Genomic DNA, 8,468 nt, shown 5'->3' on the forward strand with positions numbered 1-8,468 from the left:
ACACGTTAATTCTAAAAAATACTAAATTTCGACACGTTGAAACACGTTTTGATATTAAATAATATTTATAATATATATAATATAGTTTACATTTTTGGGAGGTGGCTAGCTCAGCCGTTCATTAACTTTCTAATATACTAAACATAAATATTATATTTTTATCCCCTAACCAAGGCAAAAGAAATCCCCCACACTATTTTTATTTAAATATATAAACATGAATATTTATTTATACAAGGAGGAATAAAATCTCCATCGTTTCCTTTTATCTTTACCCTCTCCTTTTTCCAAAAAAAGAAAAAAGAAAAATACATATTATTGAGGACTAATTTTTTTAAGATTAATTTACCCTTCTTGCTCGTTACGCTATGCCAATGCTTGGTTAGAAAAAACCCTAAGCCAGAAGTGGCATTAAAATCACTCACTAAAAAGAAAAGGAAAGAAAAAAAAACCTATTCTTCTCATTTTCGAAAAACCCCACACTCAGTTTCTCACAACAACAAAAAATCAACATAGAACAGAACAGAACAGAATGGTTGGTGGTCGATTTCGCGAGTTGTTGAAGAAATACGAAAAAGTAGCATTGGGCGTTCATTGCGGCGTCTCTGCAGTTTCCGTCACTAGTCTCTACGTTGCTATCAGAAACAACGTTGATGTCGAAGCCATCCTCGAGAAGTTCCACATGGGCGTTGTCTCCCAAAGAGAAAACCCCAACCCCAACCCCAACCTTGATCCCTCCGGTGACGATGCCTCCGTACCCGTCAAGAACCGAATGGCTCAGTTTGCCAACGAAAAGGGGCCAACGACGAAGAAGAGGAGTAGCTCTAGCATGAAGACAGCAGAACTTAAGGGTTCTCCATTTATAAACTTTTCAATTTTTATTAAATATTTTTACTTTTTTTTTAAATTGTAATTTTATTTTATTTTTAAAAAAAATGCAAAATTTGTCCCAAAACGTGTCCAAATACGTTGACTGCATGTCGGATTCGGTCAAAGTCGCGTGTCCCTCTAGTCAACGTGTCCCTAAAAGTTGACCGCGTGTCGGAACGTGTCCGTGTCGGACACGTGTCCGACACGCAATTTTCTCCCAAAAACCCGTGTCTGTGCTTCAGAGGTACTTACACCCCGGCCTCTTTGTATGGAAGAATTCGGCTTTCACTAGCCGAGCTTGCGGAAGCATAAGTGAACAAATAATAAATAGAAAATAAAATAAAAATATAAATAATAGAGAACACCAAAGTTTTACTTGAAAAACCTTTTTAATGTGAAAAATAAAATTCAAGAAGCTAATCCAAAAATCTTTCATTATGAATAATTGGATTACAATATTTTGGTTTAGAGACCAAAGGATATCACCCTATAAGAGGATGAGTTAGTCATACGGTTTCAAGATGAGTTAGTAATAAGATTTCTCACACAAGTGTTTTTTCTTTGTAAAAGGATAATGATCCTACTCTATAAGTTTTCTTCCTCCTTCAACAATGATGTTGGGCTTCTTTCTCACAAGATCTCCATCTCTGACTTATGCTTTCTTCTTCTTGTTTCTCTCTCTCCTCACTCTACAGTGGCGACTGCTAAGCATCACTTTTAAACAATATATTAGGGCACCTATCAATTTAGGCGGGGTCCATTTTGGGCCACAAACCTCCGCTACTATGCCTATGAGGGAGGATGTATGGGCTCCTCCTATCGCCATAATGGGCTGGTGTAACACCTCGTGTGCACCCGGTGTATTAAACATACAATGGTAATAGCATAGTTCAATAAATGCGGAAGCTAACTTTTTCTTTTTAATTATGAATCATATTATATAACCCAAGTGGATTTACTTACTCTTTTTCAAAATAACGTATGTATGTAAATTGCAATATAAACTACACTGAATAACCTCATATCATAAATAAGTATCAAGTCACGTAACTACAACACGTAGACCGGACAATATTCTGATATCAAGTACCACTCAAGTCCGAATAAATACAGCTTATACCAATGTGGCATAGACAACCCCCATGCTCACCAAATAAAACAACATAATCAAATTCAAGTCTCAGACCATAAAGCCATATAATAATAGTAAAGCATAATCATATCCAGATATCATAGTAAAGCAGCATGCATAATATCAGCTCAACTCCGGCCTCCTGCCGTCAGAGGTCTCAACCTCAGAGGTACCTGTACCTAAAAATGTGCCCCACATGGGGTGAGATCTCTAAAAAAAATCTCAGTAAGACAATGGGTCCTCCAGGACTCTTCCTCCCCAAGCTCACTTACAAGTATATATATAAGTTCCAAAAGCTAAGTACGATGCATGTTCATGTTAAAGCAGTATAATCATGACAATATATCTGTATGTACAAGAATGCTCAGCAAGTCAAGTACTACGACTCATATCTCATGTGATGTATGCAAGTGCGGTTCAACTGGCTAGGGAACAGGATAGGGTTTACGCACGTCTGCAACCTATCTAAACATAAGGGTCGCAGCCTTATGCCTTACACACCAGGGAACATGCTTGTGTATAACCCTCCTTGGTTGTTGGGGTGTGCAAAAAATCAAATGAATCGAACTAAACCGCAAACTGCACCAAAAGAACCATATTTTTTCAAATTGGTACAGAACCAAATCATTTTTTCAAAACCAGTTCAGTTCAAGAACCAAATCATTTTATCAATTGTGTTCGATTAAGGCTAAAAATCGTAGTATACCCTCTCCCAGGAATGTGAAAAAATCTAATGAACTTAATTGAATCATAAACCAAACCAAATCGCGCCATATTTTTCCAAATTACATTTTAAAACTGAACCATTTTTTGTGAACCTGTTCAAGAACAAAACCACTTTTAAAACCTTTTTGGTTTTCCTAAACCGAATTTCTTTTCCAGCTAGATATACAAAATCAAAATGAACTAAATTGTGCATGCCCCTACTTGGCTGCCACTCTTATTCCTCATTTTTCTTCTTTTTTTTCTTTCTTGCACCAAATATCCATCCTAAAAGACATACTTTCCTCCAACATTGTTCAGCCTAGCAAGCTTTCAAGTGAGGAGTATTTGTAGGGAAGTTCTCCTTTGTTGTCCAAGCAATAGTGTGGACTTACAATTAGGGGTGTTATCTTTTTCTACATCTTCAAGTGATCCAATTATGGTGAAACATAGCAATGAGGCTTCAAAGGTATGACTTTTATAAACCCCCATGTGAATTTTATATCAAGTAGATCCTATGGATGACGCATGATGTTTGTAAAAAGTTTACGTATTTCTCCTTAAACAAGAAAAGTTTTTATTTAACACTGTATAGCACCCTTCCTGTAAGATAAATGACGCTTATTAAGACTTTCATAAGTCACCAAAGAGATGAAAATGAGCTTGATTAAGTTTACAAAATGCAAAGGAAACTCCATTTTGCGCAACACAAATTACAAGTAACATCATTTTACATTGTCATGCAATTTTTTCGTATACTATTTGATATTATTATTTATCACTTAACCTATTAGTAAAGGTTACTCCTGCTTTAGTTTTCTCTAAACTACCTAATAGTGGTATCAACCAATGGTTTAGCTGGCTGAGCATTTGGATATTGTGATTAGTGTTATTGTGTCTTCCACAAGAGGAATGGTTGTCAATCTCACACTTTGGGGGAAGAAATTAAGTTAGAAATTCAAATAAAGTACCACATTGGTTAAGAATGTCCTAAGTAAAGATCATGAGTATAAATATCGATAGAGATCCATGACTAGTTGGTTTAAAATGGGTAAATCTGAGTGGGGTTAGTTAAAGCTAGTTATCTTAGACCAATTCACTTTTAGTAGTGTGTTACCTCGTAGTACTCCGATTGTTAGCGTCATGATATTATAGCGTACGCAGCGGAAGATTTTATTTAAGAGTAAATACCCTTTTTGGTCCTCAGCAAATTTCATGATGTCCACTTTAATCCCTAGCAAATAAAAAGGCCCATCGTGGTCCCTAAGAAATTAAAAATGGACCCATTTTAGTCCTTTTAGGGACTAATATGGGTCTTTTTTGAATTTGTGAGGGACCATAATTTCAACTAAATGGGTCCATTTTGAATTTCTTAGGGACCACGATGGGCTTTTTTATTTACTAGGGACTAAAACGGGTATCGTGAAATTTGTTGAGGACCAAAAAGGATATTTACTCTTTATTTAAAGATTAATAAAACATCTTATAAAAAATACAAATAAAATTTTTCCAAAATATTTTATGAAAACATTTCTAAAAACGTTTACGTGAGATACTGTGAAAGCGTAAATCTAAAATATACATCTACTAATTAATCCTATTACTCAGTATTAGTGGCCATTGACTAACCGGATATGACAACAAGTGTCATTCCTGCCAGAGTCTTACGTACATCATAATGGTTGTTTAATGAATAACTGGGAGATAAGAATCTCACATACAATTACACCTTATAGACATAGTTATATAACAGACAGCTTGCAAGTCCCACACAGACTGCAAACCCCATCTAGGGTTAGTACATACATAATGGCTTTGTGCCCAAATTAATAAATCCATACATCATGTCTATATGTCCTCATCATATGCATCTAACATAACTTGTAACAATTACATACATAATCCAAAAGCTTAATCAATAACAATCCTGAGCATTATTACATACAGCACATAGTCTCAAAATAAACTAACTAGGCATGTCAAAACACTACACACGCCACATAACAATGTAACACATAAAATAAACAGCAGTCACAATCCAATAATCCGTAGTTGGGCCCTTTCCCTTAGACTGCACACTGCTACCATGGGTACTTGAAATGATGTCCCCAAAAAGGGGTGAGATAACAACATCTCAGTAAGCTCAAGATTCATAGAGGATCCTCTAACCCCTGAGCTCACTTCCTGCATGACAAGTCAGATATAAAGCATATAATACAGACATACAGCATAAACATAACATCATCATATCATCCTTGTGTAACCCCAGAGTCAAAGCTATAGACGGTTACACATGTGTGACTTCCAGGGTCAAGCCATAGACAGTCAACACAACCTCAGTATGAAATAGCTCCCAGAGTCAAGTCATAGGCAACCTACATACCATGATCACTGGCCAGGATTCTCATAACATATATCATCAGTGCATCATCATAACATCAAGAATCATATAACATCTATATGAATGTGAATGAATGCACATATACGTCATACCACATACTTTCATACAATACAATCATAATGTCCCCCATCATAGTGGGGCTACAAGAGAGAAGATGCAACTAGAACTAGGAGCTTACCTCAGGGAGCTTAGCACAAGCCCACACTCCAATATAATACGTATGCTCTAACAAAATCCTCAAGTGCACGGTTCTCTAGGCACACCTAGAGTAGGAACCATTCACATCATTAATTACATATTAATTAATCAAGTCAAATTCACGAATTAATCATTTAATGATTCCACTTTTCATACTCATATACCAATAATATGCCAATTACAAGTCTAGACCAATTATTACTTATTACATATTTTAGTGCATTATTACAAGCCACCTAAATCTTCAATTACTTACATAGATTAGAATCACATGCAAGGCTCACATAGGTAAATTAGATTATTTTCAACCCATCCAAGTCATATATATGATTATTATAAGTTACTAAGGGTTCCCCTAAGCCCACTTAGCTTAAATATCACTTTTACGGTTTTTCCATTATTGTACATGCTTCTTTTTTTCCAGTCACTGAGCGCAACTCACTTGTTATAAAATTCTCATCTTTTATTATGTTAATCTAGACTCAATTACCTTTCCAACAAGGTATCATATGCCTCATTTGGAGTTTCCTAGCTCCGGTTATCATCATTTGAAGTGGGACAAACAAAGTTGTTTGCCAACTCCGAACAGAGCCCTAAACATCCTTTACCATTTATGCAATTCTGGAAAATCTACTAGACCAATTGCTCTCAAATTTTAATGCAGACAACTAGACACATTTAGATTTAATTAAACATATTATGAGACTAATTTAAATAATAATTGAGGGAGAAACAATTCGTGGAAGTTGCAGCCATGTACAGCCCTTGCACATGGCTTCCCTGGACATTCCTCACTAAAACGAACATACAGAATGGAATACATCTTCAATTGGTACCAAATTTTGACACCACATAGCTAACATCTCAATCTTCAATTTGATATAAGGAAAAACCCTATATGATATCAGTGGAGTGAGATATGCTCTCCCCAATTTTGCCTAAAAACTGATTATATAGCCCTAAATGTGTTTACTTAACAAACCTTAATTATTTTTTATTATAAATCCTAATTCACTTTAATTCTTGGATTTTTCTATTATTAAGTCACATTATGAAATCTTCTTAGTCCCATTATGTCATGATACTTAAATTTTATCACTTACTTAATTAGTGTACCTAAACCCTACTTTAGTCCAATTTTAGAGTTAAATCTTTAATTACTTTTGTTAATTAATTCCTACCCTTAATTAATCCCATAATTCATCATCTCCTTAATTTTAACACAACTAAACCTTTATATGCTTTATGGGGCAGATTTGATGAGCTATTTTTATTAGGGTTTTTAGCCATTATTAATCATGATTAGTGAACTTTACTTAGAGTTAACTCACTTAGTTAATCTTTCTAATCATTTTTCCACACTTAACAACTTAAACACATTTTTTTTGTCATCAAACCCTATCCATCCTTGACTTGGCTAAATCATACAAAGTCCATATTGGGGTTCATAGTCATCTTTTTACATGAACATTACTCAAAGGTTCAAAGGTGGCACCTTTAGCCATCCAATCCATCATTCCATGGTTCACAACACACACACACTTAAGGATCACCATCAAACCATGACATAAATTTTTTTTTTAAACAATATTCCTTAATAACATCACAAAACCGTGGCACACTTAGGCATAAAAGGGAAGACTTTTGAGTTGTTTTGCTCCATGGAAGCTTGCATCTTCAAGGGTCCTCTTTTAGCTCAAGGCTTCACCTTTTTCCACCAAGAACCCTCCTTTGAGCAAGGACAAACCTTCATGAACATGCTCATGAGTTAGGCTCAAGAACACAAGAAGAAAGATGAGGTTTTTCATAAAAAAAAATAATCAAGAGAACTTACCCACAAATCACAAGAATCAAGCAACCAAATGTGATTCTTCAAGAGAGCTTAAGAACACAACTCTATGGCCTTCAATCCACTCAAAAATGTGGTTGTAACAAGGGTTAAGGACCACGAAATTTTGGCTTCACACCATAAAAATGATATGGTTGTGAAGAGGAGAGTGAGGGGAGTAAGTTTGATGAAGGTGGTTTAGTGTTTTGGAGGTGTTTAGGTGATGGAATCTTAGAGAGAAGTGAGAGAGTTTTCAAAATTTGAAACTTAGAGAGAGGAGGGAGGTGAGGAGGCGCTGGTTTCTGGTCAGCTAAGGGGAAGGGTGGTGCCCTAATGTGGGGTGCCATGTCACTTAAGAGACATTCGTCCTTTAGTGAGACCCGATATAATTTTTATCTGAACCGTCGTCAAATTTTTACACGGAAACCTCCAAGACTCTAACTTTAAGTACTTAACATTAATTTTGTCTGATAATCATGTTCATAACTTAAAAATTTAATTAGTAGATCACAGATCCACTAACAGTTGTTTAATTGCACTGTACTCTTTATCGGTGTTCTTATCTGTACCCGGATTTCATAATCTTCTTAACTTTAACATTTTTGGTTTAATTATGACTTGTTACGCATATATTGGTCTTTATTTCCATTTTCTCATCTTTTTCCCGTTTCGGGATTCTACCGGCTGCTGCTACAGCAGTACAAAATACCCGGCAGAAGTGACTTTTCAAAAATACCTCAATATGGGTATCAATCTTCATCAAGTTATATCCTAACGTCATTCATGATGTTTATATCATTAGATTAGCTCTCTAACTATAATTTGCTAACTTGGAGCTATTTTACTGACTGTTATTACGTCAGCAGTCAAATTTAACATATGAAAATTCATCTGTGCATAATACCCTCAATAAGGGTATCAAAATTCTTAAAATTTCATCCTCATTCCATTTATGACCATAAGGTCCTCATTATAATCCTCTAATTTAAAAGTCATATAATTAGGGTTATTATAAGTAGCGAGCCAAAAAATGGTCCACATGGCTTAACCTACTTAGGTTGATGAGTTAAACAAATTATTCCACCAAAAATACTGCTTGTGGATTGAAATGGAATAATTGAGTAGGGTTGTTTAGTGAAAAAATACTAGACTTATTAGTTTAAAGTGGATCAATTTAAATAAGGTTGTTTAAAGTAAACTAACTTGGTACAACTTACTTTAATAGTGAATCAAGAAATAATGAACCCAAATCAACTTACTTAATTTTGTGTGTTAAATGGATTAATCCATTACAACTCAGTGTTGGAGGTAATGAGTTTGAGAGAGAAGGGTTTTGA

This window comes from Gastrolobium bilobum, unplaced genomic scaffold, assembly GCF_033153095.1.
Source record: "Gastrolobium bilobum isolate Gb01-03AN ecotype WA unplaced genomic scaffold, APGP_CSIRO_Gbil_v1 utg19044, whole genome shotgun sequence".
In the NCBI taxonomy this organism is placed as follows: domain Eukaryota; kingdom Viridiplantae; phylum Streptophyta; class Magnoliopsida; order Fabales; family Fabaceae; genus Gastrolobium; species Gastrolobium bilobum.